Here is a 27,132-nt window from a genome sequence, read left to right on the forward strand (position 1 = left end):
CACCTTATGATATCCAGTGGAACAACCACTTTACAATAGTGCATCTAAATCTTTTAAGGGGGGGGGGGGGGGTTAGAAGGATTACTTTATCCTATCCTAGGTATTCCTTAAAGAGGTGGGCTTTCAGGTGTCTCCGGAAGGTGGTGATTGACTCCGCTGTCCTGGCGTCGTGAGGGAGCTTGTTCCACCATTGGGGTGCCAGAGCAGCGAACAGTTTTGACTGGGCTGAGCGGGAACTGTACTTCCTCAGAGGTAGGGAGGCGAGCAGGCCAGAGGTGGATGAACGCAGTGCCCTTGTTTGGGTGTAGGGCCTGATCAGAGCCTGAAGGTACGGAGGTGCCGTTCCAGACTTGGTACACTGGTATTGCTTGCAATGCAGTAGCAGAGAGAACAGTCTATGGCTTGCGTAGCTGGAGTCAGACACCGTCTGGTATAGAGGTCCTGGATGGCAGGGAGCTCAGCCCCAGTGATGTACTGGGCGGTACTCACTACCTTCTATAGCGCCTTGCAGTCGGGTGCCTTGCAGTTGCTGTACCAAGCAGTGATGCTGCCAGTCAAGATGCTCTCAATGGTGCAGCTGTAGAACTTCGAGGATATGAGGGCCCATGCCAAATCCTTTCAGCCTCCTGAGGGGGAAGAGGTGCTTTCGGGCCCTTTTCACAATTGTGGGTGTGTGTGGACCATGTTAATTCCTTAGTGATGTGGACACTGAGGAACTTTGCAGGTGATTGTCTGTGGTCTAATTGCACATTCAGATGTTCTGGGTAGGGCTGTGGTGGATGTGGACAGTTGCTCTGGTTTTCGTTCTGAGGGAGCCATTAACACACTTGGCCCTTCTCCGGTCTGCGGACGCAATCAGGTCCTCAAACACAGGGGAGTGCCAGGGTGGGGAGGTTATTCAAAATGCATCAGGGTCCTTTGGGTCTGTTTTCAGCAGAGAGTTAATTTGACCGACTGGCCAGAGCCTGCAAAATTACAGGAGACAATCATTTTTCTGCCCAATAAAGAAACGGTCTTGAACACTGAAACAAATTAAGCTTAAGACACACGCACACTAAAAGCTGTGGAACAAGTCTCAACTTTTCAAAATGCAGTACTGCATTTAAAATGTATGGATTGGTTTACATTTATAAACGAACCTTTCTCTGGCAACACCACCTTTGCTTTTTGATGTGCCATTCATTTAATTTATACGGGGCGTCAAAATCACTTATGCTGCTCTTTCAGTTCAACCCAAATTTGCAGCTGCATCTGAGGAGTCAGTGTGGTGTAATAGCAATGATTATATACATACAAATCCTTGAACAAATTGTAAGATGTAGAATTATGTTATTTATGAGACTATTCATGTTCAAAATCTGCTATGTTCCACTCTCCATCTGTGTACCTTAATCTTAGCTGTCTGGACTGAGCAGCAGACCCCAGTTCACGGGTGTTGTGCAGAGTGTTCCTCCTGAGACATAAAATTAAGTTTATGCATGTTATTTGCACCTCTGTTTCATGTAACATATTTGAGAATGCTAAAATAACCATCATACAACTTACTGATAGCTCATTCGGTCTTGCTTGATGAACGCCCGTTCGCCCGTCCCAGGCGCTGGAGGAGTGCTCTGCTGTAGCTGCTGCTGTTGTTGGAATAGTTGAGCTACTTGTGTCAGCCTTTCGTTCATATCAGCCACCGTGTTGTAGTCCTACATCTGATTCAGCTTGGCCATGAGTTGTTGGAAATCCATGCTCTCATTTAGTGATGCATCATTCCCTCGCACGAAGAGGCTCATGGTGGGCCCTACAAACTAATTGTATCAATAAAATAAAATAAACATTCAGTAGCCACTGGTCTCCTTTACTGTATTTTACTAGGCTTGCAACATGCTGACCAGACCGCAAGCGCGCGTGCGTCTGCGTGGGCTATCCTGCGCATGTTGATTTTGTCCACCCACACCAGACGCGATTAGGACTCTGAACCAACTACATTAATTTGGGGACAGGTCGAAAAGCATTAAACATTTATGGCAATTTCGCTAGCTAGCTTGCTGTTGCTAGCTAATTTGTCCTGGGATATAAATAAACATTGGGTTGTTATTTTACCTGAAATGCACAAGGTCCTCCACTTCGTCGATTAATCCACAGATAAAAGGGTATACCGAGTTTGTTTCTAGTAATCTCTCCTACTTCAGACTTCTTATTCTTTGGACTTTATATGGCAACTTTATGGTGCATTACCACTACCAACTAGACTGGAGTGTGGACCTCAGTTCATCTTTGAATCACCCACGTGGGTATATGGTCCTAAAAACCAATGAGGAGATGGGAGAGGCGGGACAAGCAGCGGGACAAGCAGCGTGTCATGCGTCACAAATAGAACCAAGTAAAGTTTTAGCGCCTGGCTACGCAGATGCGCAGAGTGCAATGATTGAATAACATGTATGTGTACATTTATTTAGCAACGCTCATACATGCGACACGAGCGGTGTGGTCAGCATGTAAGAATAGCTAGCTACCAAGCTATCTGTTCTTCCACCAATGTTGGGTAGCTAACGTTAGTTGCCAACAATTCGTTGCCAGTTAACATTAGCTTGTTTTAGTCAAAACAGCAACGTTAAATGTCGTACTCCTACAACTAAAATCCATGTAGCATGATCATATTAGCTACAACATTTGTTAACTAGCTAGCAACTAGTTAGTAACATTAGTTATTGACAATATTGGCTGTAGTAATTTCATTTGGCTAACTAATGTTAGCTAGATAGCTACTTCTGCTAACGTTACAGCTGCTAACTTACAGCGTTAACTAGCTATGTTTATCTATCCACCTAGCTAGATTGCTTTGTTGACAAATAATAGGACCACTTCTTACCTTGTTGTGGCGTCACATTCAGAAGGCCGTGGCCGTGGGGTGTAGAGTAATTACGGTAATCCTACTGAAATCTTAACACAGAATGCCACAACCCCTAAAGTGTGTTGTCTTAGAAACAGAGAGTTTGACATCTGGCCCAATCTGTCCCTCCATGTCCTGATCCGTACTATTGGATCAACAGATGCTAAGAATCCTTTGGCTACGAATAAGTGCGGCTAAATCTGACATGTGTGCTCAGATGTTCTAATTGGCAGAGTAACAGATTTCAGAAGTGATCAAACTCTCATTCTTCCTCTTTGTGTGTTGCCACTGACTCTTGAGTTATTAAGCGGAGAGTTTTCCCACTCATTTATTTAAATGTGTCTGCTTATTGACTTTCAGGTGCGTCCTAAATCGTCCTAAGTCAAATTTATTATGGATTAACTTGAGCGAAGATGTAACGTGCAGGAAAGTAAGTGAGCGTTTGTGTGTGGTGTGTGCGAGAGAACATGTCCACACACTCTATAGTGCTGTTCCAATGTTTCCGTCTTTCCTCTGCTCCTCTAGCAAGTGTCGACACACAGAGACGAGACCGAAATCTACAGGCGGGGAAGGGAGAAGCAGCATGGTGGACTTAGTGTGTAGTGATAGGACGCCTAGAGTTAGGCCGACTTTGTCTTTAATCTGCTCTGTGATTGGCTGGCTGGTTTATCATCAAATCAGCAACAGCGATGGCAGCAGTGCTCTGCATGGATACCTGGGGTATTAAGCTCCTGTGTTCTCTGTTGACAGGTTTCATAACCCTGCTATTTGCTACTCTGCGTTTTTGCAAAGTCACTCAAGCTTCCCCAGACAATATCAATGCTTTCCTCCTGAAGGAACTGCAAAGGCTGCAAATCAAGGCTGTGGAGACGTCAGTAAGCACAACAGTAATGAACCAATGACCACTGTTGTCAGGGGGACATGGATGCTGGATCCAGGCAAACATGAATGTCTTTTAACCATTGATTTTCTGCTCCTCTGCCTTAGTGCTCCCTCAGGAGCGGGCTGAGGCTTTTTCACTGTGGACACACACACACACACACACACACACACACACACACACACACACACACACACACACACACACACACACTGCAATGTAGCCACCTCAACTTTAGAGATGAAATCAGAGCTCATCTGGTCTCCTCTCCGATAAGTATCTTTGAGAGTGAAATATTGGTCAGCACCTAGTTAGCACACAATTTCCATTTACAGGGATAGAGATCGAGGTCTCGACAACTCAAATCAAATCAAATTGTATTTGTCACATGCGCCGAATACAGGTGTAGACCTTACCGTAAAATGCTTACTTACAAGCCCTTAAAACTCTTAAGGATTAGCCCCCTTTTTTTTCCAATTTTCGCCTAAAATGACATACCCAAATCTAACTGCCTGTAGCTCAGGCCCAGAAGCAAGGATATGCATATTCTTGGTACCATTTGAAAGGAAACACTGACGTTTATGATAATGTGAAAGGAATGTAGTAGAATATAACACAATAGATCTTGTATAAGATAATACAAAGGAAAAAAAAACATTATTTTGTATTTTTTTGTACTATCATCTTTGAAATGCAAGAGAAAGGCCATTATGTATTATTCCAGCCCAGGTGCAATTTAGATTTTGGCCACTCGATGGCATCAGTGTATGTGAAACGTTTTAGACTGATCCAATGAACCATTGCATTTCTGTTCAAAATGTTGTATCAAGACTGCCCAAATGTGCCTAATCTGTTTATTAATAACTTTTCATGTTCAAAATTGTGCACTCTACTCAAACAATTGCATGGTTTTCTTTCACTGTAATACCTACTGTAAATTGGACAGTGCAGTTAGATTAACAATAATTTAAGATTTCTGCCAATATCAGATATGTCTATGTCCTAGAAAATGTTGTTATAACTTACAACCTCATGCTAATCGCATTAGCCTACGTTAGCTCAACCGTTCCGTGGAAGGGACACCGATCCCCAACAATGCAGTTCAAGAAATAGAGTTAAGAAAATATTTACTAAATAAACTAAAGTAAAAAATTAAATAAAAGTAACACAATAAAATAACATTAACGAGGCTATATACCGGCGGTACCTGTACCGAGTAAATGTGCGGGAGTACAGGTTAGTCGGGGGTAGTGCTGGGGTTCGTACAATTAATGTCCATTAACTACTGGGACTAGATACCTTGTGATATTGATTGCTTTAGATAAAGCCAGTCTCCAACACCCAATGTAGACTCTGTGAGACTATAGATACATTTGCATTTCATTTCTGGTCCCGTGTGGCTCAATTGGTAGAGCATGGTGTTTGCAACACCAGGGTTGTGGGTTTGTATTCCCACGGGGGACCAGTATGGAAGAAAAAAAAATGTATGAAATGTAAGTCGCTCTGGATAAGAGTGTCTGCTAAATGACAAAAAAAATAAATGTTTTTTGATACAGTAGAGTAGATATTGAACTTAATTTAATGAAAGTAACAATCCAAGACCTTACTGTTGTGGATCATTGAAAACATTGAGTGAGAGTGAGTGATTGCTCTGGGAAAACACAACACTTATCAGTGAACCTCATTACTAAAGTGCACTGGATGACCGTTTGCCAACGTGGTACTCAAAAGGTCATTGGATGAACTTAGGCTGCAGGTATTGTCTGACCCCCTCTGGCCTTACCCTTAAGAGGATTGGAGATACTTTGCCATAACATCAGCCATGATGAAAGATAGACAGACAGGGTTCAAATACTATTTGAAATATTTCAAATACATTTAGCATTTGCTTTAGCCTGCCTGGAGTGCCTGATGGGCAGAGTTTGCAGTTTTGCGATTATTCTATTGCCTCCATTGTGCCATGTTCTCAATCAAGCACAGCTTAATGACATCAAGTAGTGTTTGAATCCAGGTATGGTATTGGGTCAGAATAAATAGGATGGGGCCCATCTCTGTGGCTGTGCGCAGTGTTATTCTCTACTGGGAGACACAGAGAGATGAGAGTACCATTGGAGTCTGTCTGACCTGTGCCTGCCTGTCTGACCCTACTATACCCAAGTGAAAAAAAATATGTTTTCAATATATTACAAATTAATATACTTCAAATATGAGATGTACTTTTCTAGTACAGCTTAAGTGTACTATATATACACACACACACGATCATTACACGTATCAAAAGTGTCCTTTAAATGAATTGTTTTTCAATCTTTAAGTATACTACAGTGGCAAGAAAAAGTGTGTGCACTCTTTGGAAATACCTGGATTTCTGCATAAATTGGTCATAAAATTTGATCTGATCTTCATCTAGGTCACAACAATAGACAAACACAGTCTGCTTAAACTAATAACAGGCAAACAATTATACGTTTTCATGTCTTTATTGAACACAGCGTTTAAACATTCACAGTGCAGGGTGGAAAAAGTATGTGAACCCTTGGATTTAATAACTGGTTGACCCTCCTTTGGCAGCAATAACCTCAACCAAACGTTTTCTGTAGTTGTGAATCAGACCTGCACAATGGTAAGCAGAATATTGGACCATTCCTCTTTACAAAACTGTTTCAGTTCAGCAATATTGTTGGGATGTCTGGTGTGAACTGCTCTCTTGAGGTCATGCCACAGCATCTCAATTGGGTTGAGGTCAGGACTCTGACTGGGCCACTCCAGAAGGCATATATTCTGCTATTGAAGCCATTCTGTTGTTGATTTACTTCTGTGTTTTGGGTCGTTGTCCTGTTGCGTCACCCAACTTCTGTGGAGCTTCAATTGGTGGACAGATAGCCTAAACGTTCTCCAGCAAAATGTCTTGATAAATTGGGAATTTATTTTTCCGTCGATGATAGCAAGCTGTCCAGGCCCAAAGCAGCCCCAAACCATGATGCTCCCTCCACCATACTTTACAGTTGGGATGAGGTTTTGATGTTGGTGTGCTGTGCCTTTTTTTCTCCACACATGGTGTTGTGTGTTCTTTCCAAGCAACTCAACTGTAGTTTCATCTGTCCACAGAATATTTTGCCAGTAGCGCTGTGGAACATCCAGGTGCACTTTTGCAAACTTCAGACGTGCAGCAATGGTTTTTTTGGGCAGCAGTGCCTTCTTCCGTGGTGTCCTCCCATGAACACCATTCTTGTTTAGTGTTTTACGTTTCGTAGACTCGTCGACAGAGATGTTAGCATGTTCCAGAGATTTCTGTAAGTCTTTAGCTGACATTCTTAACCTCATTGAGCATTCTGCGCTGTGCTCTTGCAGTCATCTTTACAGGACGGCCACTCCCAGGGAGAGTAGCAACAGTGCTGAACTTTCTCCATTTATAGACAATTTGTCCTACCATGGACTGATGAACATCAAGGCTTTTTTTAGAGATACTTTTGTAACCCTTTTCAGCTTTATGCAACCTCAAATTTTGTGAGTGTTTTTTTATAGGGCAAGGTAGCTCTAACCAACATCTCCACTCTCATCTCATTGATTGGACACCAGGTTTGCTGACTCCTGACTCCAATTAGCTTTTGGAGAAGTCATTAGCCTAGGAGTTCGCATACTTTTTCCAACCTACACTGTGAATGTTTAAATGATGTATTCAATAGAGACAAGAAAAATACAATAATTAGTGTGTTATTAGTTTAAGAACACTATGTTTGTCTATTGTTGTGACTTAGATGAAGATCAGATAAAATTTGATGACCAATTTATGCAGAAATCCAGGTAATTCCAAAGGGTTCACATACTTTTTCTTGACACAGTATATGTTCACTATCATTACACTTAAACACAGTTATTAATAGTGTACTTACATTTTAACACTGTAATTCAGCATAATCATTCAAAATACAACTTTGACTACACAATAAGTGTAGTTTCAGTGCCAATAATGAGTTTTGAGGTACATTCTGATTTCCTGTTCAGAAGACTGCAGAGAAAGAAACAGCTGACATTGATAATGTTTGTTTATTCAACATAAGGGAAAATGTACAGCTGCGGAACATGCTTCCTGAGAGTATACGTTTTCATATCTCAAGAAAATATATACTGCTCAAAAAAATAAAGGGAACACTTAAACAACTCAATGTAACTCCAAGTCAATCACACTTCTGTGAAATCAAACTGTCCACTTAGGAAGCAACACTGATTGACAATAAATTTCACATGCTGTTGTGCAAATGGAATAGACAACAGGTGGAAATTATAGGCAATTAGCAAGACACCCCCAATAAAGGAGTGGTTCTGCAGGTGGTAACCACAGACCACTTCTCAGTTCCTATGCTTCCTGGCTGATGTTTTGGTCACTTTTGAATGCTGGCGGTGCTTTCACTCTAGTGGTAGCATGAGACGGAGTCTACAACCCACACAAGTGGCTCATGTAATGCAGCTCATCCAGGATGGCACATCAATACGAGCTGTGACAAGAAGGTTTGCTGTGTCTGTCTGCGTAGTGTCCAGAGCATGGAGGCGCTACCAGGAGACAGGCCAGTACATCAGGAGATGTGGAGGAGGCCGTAGGAGGGCAACAACCCAGCAGCAGGACCGCTACCTCTGCCTTTGTGCAAGGAGGACTGGAGGAGCACTGCCAGAGCCCTGAAAAATGTCCTCCAGCAGGCCACAAATGTGCATGTGTCTGCTCAAACGGTCAAAAACAGACTCCATGAGGGTGGTATGAGGGCCCGACGTCCACAGGTGGCGGTTGTGCTTACAGCCCAACACTGTGCAGGACGTTTGGCATTTGCCAGAGAACACCAAGATTGGCAAATTCGCCACTGCCGCCCTGTGCTCTTCACAGATGAAAGCAGGTTCACACAGCACATGTGACAGACGTGACAGAGTCTGGAGATGCCGTGGAGAACGTTCTGCTGCCTGCAACATCCTCCAGCATGACCGGTTTGGCGGTGGGTCAGTCATGGTGTGGGGTGGCATTTCTTTGGGGGGCCGCACAGCCCTCCATGTGCTCGCCAGAGGTAGCCTGACTGCCATTAGGTACCGAGATGAGATCCTCAGACCCCTTGTGAGACCATATGCTGGTGCGGTTGGCCCTGGGTTCCTCCTAATGCAAGACAATGCTAGACCTCATGTGGCTGGAGTGTGTCAGCAGTTCCTGCAAGAGGAAGGCATTGATGCTATGGACTGGCCCGCCCGTTTCCCAGACCTGAATCCAATTGAGCACATCTGGGACATCATGTCTCGCTCCATCCACCAACGCCACGTTGCACCACAGACTGTCCAGGAGTTGGCGGATGCTTTAGTCCAGGTCTGGGAGGAGATCCCTCAGGAGACCATCCGCCACCTCATCAGGAGCATGCCCAGGCGTTGTAGGGAGATCATACAGGCACGTGGAGGCCACACACACTACTGAGGCTCATTTTGACTTGTTTTAAGGACATTACTTCAAAGTTGGATCAGCCTGTAGTGTGGCTTTCCACTTTAATTTTGAGTGTGACTCCAAATCCAGACCTCCATGGGTTGATAAATTGGATTTCCATTGATTATTTTTGTGTGATTTTGTTGTCAGCACATTCATCTATGCAAAGAAAAAAGTATTTAATAAGATTATTTCATTCATTCAGATCTAGGATGTGTTATTTTAGTGTTCCCTTTATTTTTTTGAGCAGTGTATATAAGTATACTTAAAAAAACAAATATCTTACATTTAACTTAAATGTCCACAAAATATATTTAAGTATACTTTCAAAAAAGTATATGCCAACAAATTGCATATAAAAACAAAATTCAACCTCATATTTAGCTTATTCAAATGTTTCAAATGTCATTTTCCAACTGAATAGTGTTGTACTTTTATTTACACGTTGCACATTACGCATTTTTTTTAATATTCATTTAGCACCATAATGCGAAGAACTAAAGTGTGAAACGCCACTGCTGCACAGTTATCAAAAATGTTACTTGTAAGTTGTTGCTCGAGCCACAACTGCTTTGTAAATACACTACATGACCAAAAGTATGTGGACACCTGCTCGTCGAACATCTCAATACAACATCATGGGCATTAATATGGAGTTTGTCCCTCCTTTGCTGCTATAACAGCCTCCATTCTTCTATGAAGTCATTTCACTAGATATTGGAACATTGCTCCGGGGACTTGCTTCCATTCAGCCACAAGAGCATTAGTGAGGTCGGGCACTGATGTTGGGAGATTAGGCCTGGCTCGCAGTCGGCGTTTTAACACATCCCGAAGGTGTTCAATGGGGTTGAGGTCAGGGCACTGTCAAGTTCTTCCACACTGATCTCAACAAACCATTTCTGTATGGACCTCGCTTTGTGCACGGGGGTATTCAGGCTGAAACGGGAAAGGGCTTTCCCCAAACTGTTGCTACAAAATTGGAAGCGCAGAATCGTCTAGAATGTCATGTATGCTGTAGCATTACGATTTCCCTTCACTGCAACTAAGGGGCCTAGCCTGAACCATGAAAAGCAGCCCCAGACCATTATTCCTCAGTCAAACTTTACAGTTGGCACTATGCATTGGGGCAGGTAGCGTTCTCCTGGCATCCGCCAAACACAGATTCGTCCGTCGGACTGACAGATGGTGAAGCGTGATTCATCACTCCAGAGAACGCATTTCCACTGCTCCAGAGTCCAATGGGGGCGAGCTTTACACCACTCCAGCCGACGCTTGGCATTGCGCATGGTGATCTTAGGCTTGTGTGCCACGAACAGTTATTGTGCTGACGTTGCTTCCAGAGGCAGTTTGGGACTTGGTATGAGTGTTGCAACCGAGGACAGACAATTGTACTCGCTATGTGCTTCAACACTCTGCAGTCTTGTTCTGTGAGCTTGTGTGGCCTACCACTCCGCGGCTGAGCCGTTGATGCTCCTAGACGTTTCCACTTCACAATAACAGCACTTATAGTTGACCGGGGAAGCTCTAGCAGGCCAGAAATTTTACAAACTGACATGTTGGAAAAGTGTCATCATATGACAGTGCCAAGTTGAAAGTCACTGAGCTCTTCAGTAAGACCATTCTACTGCCAGTGTTTGTCTATGGAGATTGCATGGCTATGTGCTCGATTTTATACACCTGTCAGCAATGGGTGTGGCTGAAATAGCCAAATCCACTAATTTGATGGGTGTCCACATACTTTTCTGTATAAAGTGCATTCGGAAAGTATTCAGACCCCTTGACTTTGTCCAAATTTTGTGACATTACAGCCTTATACTAAAATGGATTAAATCGTTTTTTCCCCACTCATCAATCTTCACACAATGTACAATAATGAAAAAGCGTAAACAGCTTTTTAGACATTTTTGCAAATGTTTTATACATTTGAAACATTTCTAAAAACCTGTTTTTGCTTTGTCATTATTGGGTATTGTGTGTAGATTGATGAAGGGAAAAAAATGATTTAATCAATTTTAGAATAAGGCGGTAATGTATAATAAATATAGTAAAGTATATGTATCACGGACATACTTAAATATATCAATGAATTATGATTTAAGTATGTTTAAATATTTAAATTTTTTCACACTTGGGTATATGGCTAGATACTGTATGTCAATAAACAGCCCAGTTGTGCTGCTGTTTCTTCATGTAATACCCATACAACACAATACCGAGCCCCCGTGTCTATCTCTCACACTGCAGGAAAAATGTGAATCTACTTCTTGATTGATTGAGTGAAATATGACAATAAATCTGGGGAATTGTGTGCGGCTCTGCACTTGTAGAGTTCTATCTGGGAGGATCTCAGTGGGTTGTCACCTTTCTGACTGATGCAGCCTGAAAGAAAGAGATTTATATCGGCCGAGCACATTAAGGCAGCCGTTAGAGGGGGATTGCAAGCGCTTGGCTGGGACGAGAGTCAGCATCCAACAACAGGGGGACTATCAATAACATCACCCCCAGCCCGCTGTGTCTCCAGGAGGATGGATGGAGGGACAGGGGCAGCATCGTTGCTTGTGAAAATATAAGGCAAGGCTTCGTGTGACACTTTTCACTTGAGGCACACAACTCGAGCAGCAACTCCTTTATTTAAACATGTCCGTTGTCAATGTTTTATCAGCGGGTGACACATTTTATCAGTGGGCTGATAGACTCACTGACCCGCCAACACCTATGCATCCATTAAGCGCTAGGCTATTAGCAGGTGCATTGCCCCGAAGGCCACATTAGTAGTGTGCACAGTGCACTAACCTTGCTGATTTTAACCATCAACCTCTGTTTACCTGTCTCATCCCTCCATTGTCAATGCATATCTTACTCCTATCTTTAATTATTCTGTAGCATGTGTACAACACGTGTGAGGCTGTCTCGGTGGGAGAAGATCAAGATGGGGGCAGCAGCGAGACAGTGACAGCCAGCTCATGTATGATGAGTCCTCTGATGATTTGAATCTGCGCTCCATCACACGAGTCCCATGATAGCCGGTGGAGCTGGTGGCGTAGCATTTAGAGGACTCATCAGGGATTCCATCCGTAGTCCGCCCGAGATAAGGCTCTGTTTGTAATATTCCATATGTTCCCAAATGGCACCCTATTCACTGTCGAGTGCACTACTTTTGACTAGGGTCCATAGGGCTCTGGTCAAAAGTAGTGCACTTGCATACGGAATATGGTGCCATTTGGGACACTACCTCTGAGTCTCTGTCTTTTGTGGAATGGCTCTACAGCACGCAGATTTTTGATTATGCTGTATAATGTGAATACACTCGAGTACAAAACTCCCTATGTAATCTCCAATGAATTCTGCCACCATCAGAGCTAGACCTTCTGTTACGGATTTAGCTAATTTAATTTGATAGAAACATCAATAGAAATACTGTGGTGATACCACTACGGTATCACCACATCAAACTGTTGGTCAACCTACAGCTGAGTACGATAGTCTGCTTCTTCCTCGTACACTCCTCATCTTTCCTTTTCTTATATTCCCCATTCTATCCGTCTCTATTTCTTTGCCTCCTATCACCCTACTCTTTGCTCTGCCGGTAGACTTTCTATTTAATGGTCCCGGAAATCAGATCCTTGCAGCTTCTTCCCTCACACCCCTCTTCCCATAAAAATGCCATTTGAACCACTCGCTCTTCCTCACCTTTGCCTCTTATCGTCCTTCCTTATAAACGGCTGCCTGCTCAAGTGATTGTTACACACTAAAAGCCTCAGTTTGATGTTGTTGAGTGATAAAGAAATAATAATAAGGTGAAGATAAATGAATAGGGGATATGAAGTCTCTATTGGGGCTTAGAGATTGCCGGGGTGTGTTTGTACATTTGGTGGGGAGGGAGGAGAGTGCGCCATGAGACCTAGTACTGTAGACATGATAGGACTGAGCACGGACACAATGTACTAAGACTAGTTGTACTGGTCTGTACACACACACACACACACACACACACACACACACACACACACACACACACACACACACACACACACACACACACACACACACACACACACACACACACACACAGCACCGTTGTGTACAGTATGATAAGCAGCAGCAGCACATTATCAATGTATGCCTTGTTTCATTACCATGAGCGTACATTGATTTATCTGATAGAGGCCATTTCCTCCCACAGTGAAGATGGAACTGTAAGGGACAGCAGCCATTTTCTCAAGTGAGGGGAATGAATGTGTAAGATGACAGGAATGAGCGAGGTGTGTTCAAATGAGTCTGGTGACTGCTCTTTACTTCTCTGTAGCCGAGATGACGCCGGTGGATTTGTGGTGTGCCACTTTGAATAATTCAAAGGCGAGTGTCTCTCTTCCAATAATCAAACAACACTAAACTACACTCAACGCCGGTATTCTTCTCAACCCTGCTTCAGCAGCTCTTTATAAATTCTGCCATGGCAAGCAGTGGTCACATTTGCATGAAATTGACTTGTTTAAATACCCATAAAACATTCATGTGTGCCGTGATGCCACTGTCGCCGGCTCGCTGTCTCTGAGTCCATAAAAAAAAGATGTCATTATTTCTGTATCGCGTTGGAGAGCCGTGTTCACCACTGTTATGAACGATCAGAGAGCCCGATAGATTTATCACAGTGGGATAGGAAGACTTGGGAAGAGTTAAGTTATTTCATTTGCACGCGTTCTCTGAGACATACTTCAATCCCCTTTTTAATTATCTTTGTTGAACCATTTTTATGTTACTCACTTTGGGAGAAGTGACCATGTTGTCTGCTCCCAGCGGAGCTGTATGTGTGGAAGAGAAGGAGACGGAGAGATGATGAAGGCCTGTCGGTTCCCGCAGAATAAGCGCTAGCATGCCCCAGAGAGGCAGAAACTAAAGAGCAGTGCCAGAGTTTAAGGTGTTATTGAAAAAGAGAAAAACGACTTTTGTCCTCACTCAACCATCAATCTGGTTACAATGAATGACCCCGGCGCCGCATGCGCACACACACACACGCACACACGCACACACACACACACACCAATGCCCCTTTTGTCAGTCAGTGCAAATACTAATATATCTAACACATATTCCAGTTTGCATTTAGACTCCATTCAAAATGCTAACTCAGGTCAGTGTTATCAATTATTTCAAAGCGAGAGCATTGCTTTTATCATCATGGCAGTGAATGTTTCACAAACTCATCTCATTTCTTTGAGAGGTGCTCCAGAGTGACCTTTATTCATTAAGGAGGTTTTCATGTTTTACAGGAGCCTGCGGTTCATGGAGAAATGTACATTATGCATGAGCAAAACGCTCTGCTACACCGGCGATTGTGTAAAGGACACACACAATGTGTGGAGTGCTGTGTTGCTGCCTGTTTAACCATGTCTATGGCACCTGTCTTTTTATCTGAGGAACAACATGGGTTAAATTCAAACCTACTGTAATGGATGGGAGTTTCAGTGAGTTCTCCTAGCGTCTCCAGATCATCTAAGAGATGGGCTACGGTTCCGCTGCTAGTGCCTGTCTCCTAGCCCACTCCTCTGTGTATATATTGGCCCTCATAGAGCTAGAGGAGGAAGAGAGAGGAGGAGGAGGAGGGAAGCACACGGGACCCCATCACAGCTGAGCACGTTTAAAAAGCTCCACTTGAAATATCACAGCTTCCACTGACAGAAGCAGGGCAAACCTTGCCCCAAAAAAGAAAAGAGAGTCAGAGAGGTCTGTAAAAATTGGATTTCATTATGACACAGAAGTCAAACAGCGGCAACTCTGAAGTCTTTTGAAATATGTCACAGCACCGGGCTGCCTGTGTTTTGTCTCCACAGGCAGTCTTTGAAGTGTAATTCAACTCAGTGGATGTGATGGAGCCTGGTTGGGATGAGCCCCAACAGGCGGTAGGGCTGAGCAGCAAGTGCAGTCGACAGGAAACTCCAGAGAGAGGGAGGGAGCGGCAGAGTGGAGGAGAGACGACGGAGAGTAGAAAAGAAGGAGAGAAGGAGACGCTGTACTGTAGGACTGGGAGGTCTCAGGTACCTGCCATGCGTTAAGTGGGCTAAAATGGAGCGACAGCCTATGTGAGCAATAGCAATAGCTACTCTCTCCTTGGAAAGGGAGCGGTTCAAAAATAGCCAAAGCCACTTACTGTATTAGCTTAGATTAGCTAGCTTTCCCCCTAAAAGGCATGAGAGAAGAGAGCGTTTTGCCTGTTAGTGTTTCCATATAAACCAAGTCTGCTATTATGATATCGCTAATGGCATTTTCAAAGCAATGTTAGATAAATGACTGTGCTTTGGAAAATTGCCTCCATGAAGTCTGTTGGACCACAGCTCGTAATGACTCCTAGTGTTTGATGCGTTTTCAGAGAGGTCCCCTGTGACAAGAAGTACATCTCCGAAGGCTTTACTGTATGTAGGCTCTCTGATCGTTCATAACAGGCTAATTTGTTGATATTTCTTGTCCCTCTCCTTGTGTATTTTCTTTCTAATAATACTTTTGTTTGTTCGACTGGAACATTCTGTTCAGGGTTCAACGTCAAAATCTGATTCTGATCTGTACATGTACATATGCAAAAGTAAATAGAATGCTATCCAAATGTCTTAAGAATACCTCCTCTGACCCTTTTATCTCTACGCATTGTGATCTCAAAGCACAGATGGAGCAACTGTCAATGCCTTATTCATGTTGCGAAATAACCTTTGTACAACTTAACCCTAGTGTATGTGACGGATTAGGTGACGGGGTGGTCGTGTGCTCTGTTTGTGGTGAGGGGGTTATTGGAGCATTGCTAATGTTCTATTATTTACAGTGGAAAGAATGAATACTCAAGGGCTCACCGTTCCGTCTGTTTTATTTGGAGCTCGAGGCAGTATGACTGTGCTCCTCCCTACATTCTCTCCTTTAGGGGCGGCCCGGCGCCCTGACCTCTTACCAACTGTATGCAAAAGGTTTTATTGTCTTCTCAGGAATGCTGAATTATCGGTGTTGTTCTCTCCACATTTCCCGTTCTGTCACACCTATGTGATGCAGAGGAGCAGTTGTCGTTACATCCTGTAAATCTGATGCTGTGATTGGAAGTTCAGTTTTTCGGTACGCCATTGGTCAACAACTCAGATTTTTTTATCCAAACAAATGTTTATAAAAGGGTCTTAGCTTCATTGTGTCTTTCTCTTTTGTCCCTGACCTGCTCTGGTGAGATACATACACTGCGTTCAGAAAGTATTCAGACCACTTCATTTTCCCCACATTTTGTTACGTTACAGCCTTATTCTAAAATGGATTACATTAATAAATGTTCTCATCAATGTACACACAATACCCCATAATGACAAAGTAAAAACAGGTTTTTATAAATGTTAGCAAAAATAAAAAATACAAATACCTTATTTACATACTAGTACCATTCAAAAGTTTGGACACACCTACTCGTTCAAGGGTTTTTCTGTATTATTACTATTTTCTACATTATAGAATAATAGTAAAGACATCAACACTATGAAATAACACATATGGAATCATGTAGTAAAAAATAAAATGTTATATTTTAGATTCTTCAATGTAGCCACTGTTCACCTTAATGAAAGCTTTGCACACTCCTGGCATTCTCTCAACCAGCTTCATGAGGAATGATTTTCCAACTGTCTTGAAGGAGTTCCCACATATGCTGAGCACTTCTTAGATGCTTTTCCTTCACTCCGCGGTCCAACTCATCCCAAACCATCTCAATTGGGTTGAGGTCAGGTGGTTGTGGAGGCCAGGTCATCTGAATTCAGCACTCAGCACTTAAAACTGTACGCATGTGAAAAATGATGATGCTGTTGTCAGCGAAGTAAAGTCATTATAATTTTTGTAATAATAATTCAAATACTACTGACGCTATTGATGCCTCCTCTTAAACCACAGTGATTACAGTTCTGCCCTTTACCCGTCTCTGTGCATTGAAGTGCGATATATTTGTATTTTTAATTAAACATATGTTCCTAGCTGATAATGTCGAGTCCAGTGAATGATGTCAAGATGATTTTCAGCAGCTCAACTCAAGAGCTGATATGTTAAAAAAAAGTATATATTTTTTATTTAACCTTTATTTAACTAGGCAAGTCAGTTAAGAACAAATTCTTATTTTGCAATGATGGCCTACCCCGGATGACACTTGGCCAATTGTGCGCCCTCCTTATGTAGCATTATAACCAGAAAACATATATTGAGACACAGGTAGAGAGAAGAGTTCCATATTATTATTTTTCCATGCCTGGAAAAAAACCAAGGCATGGTGTGATAATTCAGGTTATGAGGCATTTGATAAGGCCATAAAATGGGCAACTGTTGTCTTTGACTGGCTATCAACCAATAAAGAATTAGGACTCATTATAGAGAAAGAGGTACTGGAATGCCCTTCCAAAGCTATTGTTTAATTATGCAGTTTAAGCGTGGATTTGCAAATCTCTGGTTATGATTACTGTGTGTGTGTGTGTGTGTGTGTGTGTGTGTGTGTGTGTGTGTGTGTGTGTGTGTGTGTGTGTTGCTGCATGTGTGTATGCACCCGTGGGTGTGTGTGTGAGTGTGCATGCGTGGGACAGGAATAAGCCACAACTCACCTGACCTTTATGTTCCAGTGGATGGTGTTGCAATAGGTCAATGAGACCTTTGCGGAAGCTGTCTTAATGACAAGAGGCTGTTTAACAGGCTTTACACAGGCCAGTCACTCCTGAAAAAACAAAGGATCTGCCACTCTCTCTGTGAGGCTCTGCCCAAGCCTTCTATTCTCTTTGTGTGTGTTCTCTACCCTGCCCTTCCCTCTCGCTCTCTACTCTCTCTCTCTCTCTCTCTCTCTCTCTCACACACACACACACACACACATGCTCTCTCTTTCTCTCCCCCCTCTCCCTCTACTCTCTCTGCCTCCTTGCACTCCTTCCTCCCCTATAACCTCTCATTTCTCCACTCTTTTCCACCACTGTGATAGTTCTTATTTTCTGTCAAAATTCTCAGTCCCTGAAATCAAATGTTGTTTTTTTATGTCCCAAATGAAAAATATGTGAGACTCCCCTTGCTGCCACACTCGTAACTTGCTATTGCTGAGGATGATACGTCTCTGAAATGGACTTTTACTTCTAATACAGTATGTGTTTTCACTTCATCCATGATTTATTTAAATGACGTTTCAATGAGTGGGACGTTGCTTTTCATATGTGAATTTTTTCATTGTCGCACAACACAGCTGAATGATACAGTACATACAGTTTCTTTGCTATACAGGTCACAGAATCACACGCATGCACATGAATGTTGAAACACACACATGCTCACTTGCATGCGCACACATATACACACACACACAGTTTATCAGATTGATTATAAGACTCGTTGCAATTGCACATCTGTGAAGCTCTAAAAACACGGGCAATCAGTGAGAGGTAAAAAAAAAAATTATAAACAGAAATTAAATGTTTAATCTTCTAATTTTAACCATTCTACATCACATCTGTTGGTGTAGAGACAAGGTAAGACAAGATAAGTCAACAGTCATCATAATTCAGACTTTCTTACTTTTTTCCCCGAGGCTGGCCTCAAAACTGAATAAGTGTTGTCATGGCAACTAAAGGCTCCATATTCCCCTCTCAGTCTCCCTCTCTTTTCTTCCTGTGCCCCCACTCTTGCTCTTTCTCATTGATGTAAATGTATTAAAATGTGTTCTATTTTGTGCCCAGTGTGTTTGGACAGCATTTGTGACTTTCTGCACAACTGCAGAAAAACACAGCCTGGCTGCTTTGGAAATGCATCTCTCTATTCTATTTGACAAGAATATTTGGCTAGAAATAGAATATTATTGTCTTCAGGGCGTGTGTTGTGTGAATAGATTTTTGTTGTGTGTGTATGTGTGAGACCGTCTTTTGTTGTGAGGGTAAAGAGGGAATGGCAGTCTGTGGGAGAAAATGCAGCAACTAGCTTTGAGTCAGACAAACAACGTGCATGATGAAAAATACATTATGAATCTGTTTTTTTGTGATGGTACTGTTAACACCAGAAATTCTTCCCAACACAGGGAGTTGGCAGCACCACATCTCCCTCCTTTAGACTTAGAGCAAACTAGGATTTCTAGAATGCGAACACATTCTGACTGTTCTGATTGGTCCCAGAAACCAATGGGTTGGGCCAGAGCCAGCCTACATGATGACGTTATCAACTTTGATACTCTGATTGGTTAGAGACGATCCAATCCCTGAGGAATTTGTTGTGTACAACACCCCTCATTTTGAAATCACAAAAACGACTTCTAGAATGGCATATTCCGACCGAATGTATGTAGCAATCAATAAAGCAGCGGAATACATTTTAAGGTGAGTCGTCAGGCAATCTCTTTGTTGCCTCTACAGCAGTCTACAGCAGTACATGACCAAAAGGTATGTGGACACCTGCTTGTCAAACATCTCATTCCAGAATCATGGGGTAAAAATGGAGTTGGTCCACCCTTTGCTGCTGTAACCTCCTCCACTCTTCTGGGAAGGCTTTCCACTAGATGTTCAAACATTACTGCATGTACTTACTTCCATTCAGCCACCTGAGCATTAGTGAGCTCGGGCACTGATGTTGGGCAATTAGGCCTGGCTTACAGTCTTGACAAACCATTTCTGTATGGACCTCGCTTTGTGCACGGGGGCATTGTCATGCTGAAACAGGAGCTGGTTTTCCTCCAACCAAGCATGCAAAGCTAAAGCAATGACTATTTCATGTAGCCCAGGCCAGTAGGCGGATCACCGTTCCAGTTAGACTCCATCCGATCCAAAAAAATAGCCCCAGACCATTATTCCTCCTACACAAAACTTTACAGTTGGCACAATGCATTGGGGCAGGTAGAGTTCTCCTGGCATCCGTCAAACCCAGATTCGTCAGATGGCGAAGCATGATTCATCACTTCAGAGAACGCGTTTCCACTGCTCCAGAGTACAATGGCGGCAAGCTTTACACCACTCCATCCAATGCTTGACATTGCACATGCTGATCTTAGACCTGTGTGCAGCTGCTCGGCCACGGAAAACCATTTCATGAATCTCCCACGACAGTCTGTACTCCAAAGGTATTTCGAGCTAGGTAGCTTGAACTCGGTAGAGCGTTGCAACCGAGGACAGATGCTTTTTATGCGCTACACGCTTCAGCACTCAGCGGTCCCATTCTGTGAGCTTGTGTGGCCTACCACCTGTCAGCAATGGGTGTGGCAGAAATAGCCGAATCCACTAATTTGAAGGAGTGTCTACATACTTTTGTATATATAGTGTATAATGTATATCAGCAACACAATGGCTACAACTGCTATCCATTTTGTTTTGGGAGGTTGAGGTGGTGTATAAGTCAGACTGTATTTGACAGCAGTGTTTCTTAAATCCGGTCCTCGAGGCCCCTCCACCAGATTCTGCTTGTCAAGTAATCATCAAGTCCTTGACAAGTCGAATCAAGTGCTATTTTTGGTTCGGGGCTACAACAAAAAATGTATGCTATTGGTACTCAAAAACCAGAGCTGGGAAACAATGTTTTACAGTACAGTCTCCTTCACATTGAGTTTTTTCTATAAACAGCCATCATCGTGTGAACCTGCGTCATCCCCCCCTCCTCATTCTCAGCCATGACCCCGAACATCACCCTCCCACATCCACACTCACACCCCAGTCAGAGAGAGAGACATACATCCTCCAGGGGAATAGTCCTTCCTTAACAATTGACTCACCAGCAGCATGGAAGTGCACCAAGGTATTTATCTTTATACCAAGGTATTTATAAGGTCTGTATTTATAAACCTGATGTCAAATACACTACGTTCCATTCCATCCGCAAGGAATTCAATTAATGTGTCCCCACAATCCCTCTTGTACAAAGACACTACAAATAGAGCTTTGATTTCTGATGGCAATGCCGTTGCCAGTACAATACAATAGCCCTGTTGTCCCTCCAGTCTTAAGCCTTCTGCTACTATTCCTTCCTTGTGTAATAAATTGGTCTTAAATACTTTTTCCAGGGTAATGCTGATTGGGCACATGTCCCCGAGTGAGGCCGGAGGAGAGGAAAACAGAGGAGAGGCAAACGAATAATGAGCGCTCCAGAGATCTGTATACCTCCATCCATCCCTCCCTCCAACAGAGTGCCTGAATAGTGGCACTGTATTCTATTTCTCCAGACCTAATTGCTACTTAATTAAACACCTCTGTGTGTGTGTGTGTGTGTGTACCCTTGGAGCCATGTGCGGTAGGCTCCCTCGCACACAACCGCTTGGCGAGAACCTGCCAGCTCCCCCAAATTGGATCACAGTCTCTTAAATTGGAATCGGTGTTGAAGTATCGAAGAGATTGGAAGGCTGTCAGGGAGCAGAATTAAGGCATTAAACATAGCATCTGTGCATGTCCAGACCAGGCCTTCCCTATGGTAAGAAAAAAGAAAGAGGGAGGACAGTGGGAAGAAGAAGAGACAGGAGGAGAGGAGCATGATGTGAGGCTAGGGGCACGTATGCCCGGTGCACACCATATGTGTGTGTGTGTGTGTGTGTGTGTGTGTGTGTGTGTGTGTGTGTGTGTGTGTGTGTGAGAGAGAGCGAGAGAGAACTAGAGAGAGAGACGCATTTGTCCTGTTTGACTAACATGAACCTCCACTTAGATTGGACTTGAACACATGTCCACAAGCTGTCGTCTCTCCCTGTGTCAGTCTCTCCCTCTCTCATTCTTTCCCTCCCTGACTCTCTCTTGTTCTTTTTTTCTGTCCCTCCCTCATCTCTCTCTCTATCTCTTTTTCTTAGTTTTGTGTACAGCTCTGTGCTATGTTGCAATTTGTTTTGGTGACTTCCTGTGGCACACTTGCCTTGTTGTCTTCAGTGAAATTGGTTTGATGATGCCAATATTATCTTGAAGTGGGCTCCCTACCCTCTGGATAGGGAAATGCTGGGGTAATCAGTAGACATCCACGCAGCATTGAAGCCTTGCTCTGCTGTTGTCAACACAGATATAACATCTGTGTCATACATAGAAATGCTAAATAAGCCCAAATCAGCTTACAGGCCCAAATCGTTATATTCCCCCCTTACATAATCGTCACAACGTATTGCACAGTAAAAAAAAGCAGCGGTTCAAGGGGGATACAAATGTTCTGTGGTTTGATCTGGAATTAAACAAGGTATTGACATGAGGAACAGTGACAAGTTTACTGTACAGCCTGCCTGCCTGATGAAGATAGGTGCATTGAGCTGTAGAGGATTCTTCAACCCGAGTTCCATTCTTGATGGGTTTTTTAAATAATTTTTTTATTTCACCTTTATTTAACCAGGTAAGCTAGTTGAGAACAAGTTCTCATTTACAACTGCGACCTGGCCAAGATAAAGCAAAGCAGTGTGACACAGACAACAATACAGAGTTACACATGGAGTAAACAATAAACAAGCCAATAACACAAGCAAGTCAATGACACAGTAGAAAAAAAAGAAAGTCTATATACAGTGTGTGCAAAAGGCATGAGGAGGTAAGGCAATAAATAAGCCATAGGAGCGAATAATTACAATTTAGCAGATTAACACTGGAGTGATAAATGAGCATATATGGATGTGCAAGTAGAAATACTGGTGTGAAAAAGAGCAGAAAAGTAAATAAAATAAAAACAGCATGGGGATGAAGTAGGTAGATTGGGTGGGCAATTTACAGATGGACTATGTACAGCTGCAGCGATCGGTTAGCAGCTCAGGTAGCTGATTGAAGTTGGTGAGGGAAATAAAAGTCTCCAACTCGTTCCAGTCACTGACAGCAGAGATATGGAAGGAAAGGCAGCCAAATGAGGTGTTGGCTTTGGGGATGATCAGTGAGATATACCTGCTGGAATGTGTGCTACGGGTGGGTGTTGTTATCGTGACCAGTGAACTGAGATAAGGCGGAGCTTTACCTAGCATAGACTTATAGATGACCTGGAGCCAGTGGGTCTGGCGACGAATATGTAGCGAGGGCCAGCCGACTAGAGCATACAGGTCGCAGTGGTGAATGGTATAAGGTGATTTGGTAACAAAACAGGTACCCCTGTGATAGACTGCATCCAGTTTGCTGAGTAGAGTATTGGAAGCTGTTTTGTAGATGACATCACCGAAGTTGAGGATCGGTAGGATAGTCAGTTTTACTAGGGTAAGTTTGGCGGCATGAGTGAAGGAGGCTTTGTTGCGAAATAGAAAGCCGATTCTAGATTTGATTTTGGATAGGAGATGTTTAATATGAGTCTGGAAGGAGAGTTTACAGTCTAGCCAGACACCTAGGTATTTATAGTTGTCCACATATTCTAGGTCGGAACCGTCCAGGGTGGTGATGCTAGTCGGGCAGGCAGGTGCGGGCAGCAAACGGTTGAAAAGCATGCATTTGGTTTTACTAGCGTTTAACAGCAGTTGGAGGCCACGAAAGGAGTGTTGTATGGCATTGAAGCTCGTTTGGAGGTTTGTTAGCACAGTGTCCAAGGAAGGGCCAGATGTATACAGAATGGTGTCGTCTGCGTAGAGGTGGATCAGGGAATCGCCAGCATCAAGAGCGACATCATTGATATATACAGAGAAAAGAGTCGGCCCGAGAATTGAACCCTGTGGTACCCCCATAGAGACTGCCAGAGGTCCGGACAACATGCCTTCCGATTTGACACACTAAACTCTGTCTGCAAAGTAGTTGGTGAACCAGGTGAGGCAGTCATTAGAAATACCAAGGCTATTGAGTCTGCCGATAAGAATACGGTGATTGACAGAGTCGAACGCCTTGGCCAGGTTGATGAAGACGGCTGCACAGTACTGTCTTTTATCGATGGCGGTTATGATATTGTTTAGTACCTTGAGCGTGGCTGAGGTGCACCCGTGACCGGCTCGGAAACTGGATTACACAGCGGAGAAGGTACGGTGGGATTCGAAATGGTCAGTGATCTGTTTATTAACTTGGCTTTCGAAGACTTTAGATAGGCAGGGCAGGATGGAAATAGGTCTGGTTTGCCAACACACCAACCTGCTTTGCTGCTCCACACAGAGACATGCATAAGAAAGCATGAGACTTCACCATTATGCGGCTGCTGGGATTACCAGGGCCATCTGGGCTGAGCATACATACAGATAGAGTTAGAGGCCTCGCATACAAGTGGTCCCTTCGCATCTCATCCTCCTCATTTCTCTACCTTCCTTTCTTTCTCACTTTTCTCTCAGTCACTTCTCTCTTTCACTCGGTCACTCATGCTCCCTACATTTTGTTTATCCTGTCATATCTACACTCATCCACCCCTATGTACCAAGCCTCTTGTTTGCCTCCTCCCACCCTGCCTCACTATGTCACCTTACACCCTACCTGTCTCGCACAAGTCATAGCGCTCCATTGGCTTTGGTACAGTGTCCTGGGTTCTATGTTTAGGCCACAGCAGAGGGGGGTGGGGTGGCTATATTAAGCAGGTACATACTGTACTTCCATGGATGACCCTCCATGCTAGTTCTTCCTCTGTGTGCTAGTATGTGTGTGTGCATTCATGACTGTGCATGTGTGTGTGTGCGTGCTGCTACTGCTGCCGTTGCTCTGTGTTTAGTTACCTGGCGTTACCGTTCACCGTGCAGCGAGGAGAGAGGGTAGCACTTTGAAGCCGCATAGCCCCCCTTCGCTGAGCAAGCAAGATTTGTTTACTTAGTTTAAATATCACGCCAAAAGCCCTAAACAAACCTTCAAACACAGCTCCCCTCTGAAAGTGCTCCTAGTACTGTGGCATTGACTCAGGACACATGGTTAAGGGCTGTGAAATCTCTCTCTCTCCTACTCTCTCCCACTCTCTCTCTTTCTCTCCTCATCTCTCTCTCGCTTTCTCTCTCTCTCTGTGGCTGCTGTTGAGGGATAGGCCAACAGTGAAGAGCAGAGCAGGGGTCTAGTTTGATTAGGCAGGATGATGCACACTACAAGGCTCTCAGCGAACCCAGCTGTCAGTCTGCCGTCTGTCTAAAGCCCTGATGACCCGGACTCTGTCTAGTCTGTCTCCTTATTCAGCATTCGATGAGTGAAGAGCATTACTGGGAGCGTTGGTCCCATGGTTGCTCTATACTTAGCTACTTAAGAAGAGAGGAAATAAATGAGCTAACAGAGCAGGATGAGGAGAAGAGGTTTGCTATCGTGAGGAGAGGGGAGACGGGGGAGACCGTTTCAAACGCGGCCGAGTCTTTGCTGGTTAATTACGTGTCGTCGGCAATTATTGGAAAGCCATTAATGTCAAGATGAACAGTGTGTCTGTACTTTATTCACCCTGGAGCACTGTGTAGAAGGGCTGTGTGAAAAGAGAAGACAGAGTAATCTACTGCATCGATCCAGCAGCACCACTATGCTACAAACACTGATTTGGGAAAGTTAAAAGTGATGGGAGTCCCACAGCTCATTTTCAAACAAACTAACATGTTACAATCTCGGAATCTATCTTTGTTTACGGCAGGGAAAAATATTGAGAAGAAAGAACATACATCTACGTTTTAAGAAATGTACAATTTCAAAGATTACCTTTTTTGGTTAGGAATATGTAGTCAATCGGCATCAATAAGTCCATTGTTTTTTCTTAAGGCTATATGGAAAATAGAGAAAACACATCATGTCGTGGAAACAAATTATTAAAGCAATCAAACTTTTTGTGCTCTAAGGTACCTTTCCTACTCTTACTGAGGGGAAAAATGTCCGTTTAATGCGCTTTTACAGTATAGTGTGGTTGAGTCTTTAGTATCTTAATGAGATGGAACTGCTCGCCGAAGCTCATCAGCCGCTCTCCGTTGTTATCTCTTCCCTTCCTTCATTTCTCTTCCCTTCTGCCCAACTTCCCTCCTTCTGCAGCTGTTCCTGTTTCAGTAGTTTTTTTTATGCTCCAGCAAGGTTCCGGCTCACCTCTGGCTTCCTCTAGTCTGGGGTCAGAGTTGTTGTTGATCTCGGAGATGCAACGTACAGTGTCTGGTGTGATGCTATGATGTGCTGTTCTTCCTCAAGCACGTCTCAACAGTGTGTCCTCATCTGTAATGTTCATTTTGGGAGTAGGAGAGAAAAAAAGAGACTACGTGCTACGGCTGTGTAAGCACTCGTCTCTCACGTCAGGGGAAGAGGTGCGGCGATGATGACAGTTGCAAGCTGTGGACTCCTCTTCCAGGGTCGGAGGTTATCTGCTGCATTCTGGGTACTCTGAGACACATACTGCTGGTGCTTTCCATTGTGAAAACGCCACCTATTTCCCCCGTGTGGCGAGACGTCAGTTTGATATTTGTTCTGGATGGAAGAGCAGGCACACACAAATAATCACAAACACATGCTTGTACTCGCACACACAGAAGCAAAGATATGGTAGACATTCACTTATTCATGTGCAGACATTCAAAACTTACATCCCATTTTTTCCACACGCACATACACTATATATACAAAAGTATGTGGACACCTCTTCAAATTTGTGGACTCTGTTATTTCAGCCACACCCTTTGCTGACAATTGAGCACACAGCCATTCAATCTCCATAGACAAACATTGGCAGTAGAATGGCCTTACTGAAGAGCTCAGTGACTTTCAACGTGTTGTAACACGTTTCCAGTTTGTTAAATATCTGCCCTGCTAGAGCTTCCCGGTCAACTGTAAGTGTTGTTATTGTGAAGTGGAAATGTCTAGGAGCAACAACGGCTCAGCCGTGAAGTGGTAGGCCACACAAACTTACAGAACGGGACTGCCAAGTGCTGAAGCTTATAGTGCGTAAAAATTGTCTGTCCTCGATTGCAACACTCACTACCGAGTTCCAAACTATCTCTGGAAGCAACGTCAGCACAAGAACTGTTAATCAGGAGCTTCCTGAAATGGTTTTCCATGACCGAACAGCCGCACCCAAGCCTATGATCACCATGTGCAATGCCAAGCGTTGGCTGTAGTGGTGTAAAGCTTA

At 43.6% G+C, this 27,132-nt stretch overlaps 1 protein-coding gene across 3 annotated transcripts in view; it reads left to right on the forward strand.

Moving 5' to 3' along the window:
- LOC106580171 (glutamate receptor ionotropic, delta-2) overlaps nt 1–27,132 on the forward strand; it is a 605,308-nt gene that overhangs the window by 281,479 nt on the left and 296,697 nt on the right. The gene's annotated exons all lie outside the window — the stretch shown is intronic.

This window comes from Salmo salar, chromosome ssa20 (genome assembly GCF_905237065.1).
Source record: "Salmo salar chromosome ssa20, Ssal_v3.1, whole genome shotgun sequence".
Lineage (NCBI taxonomy): Eukaryota > Metazoa > Chordata > Actinopteri > Salmoniformes > Salmonidae > Salmo > Salmo salar.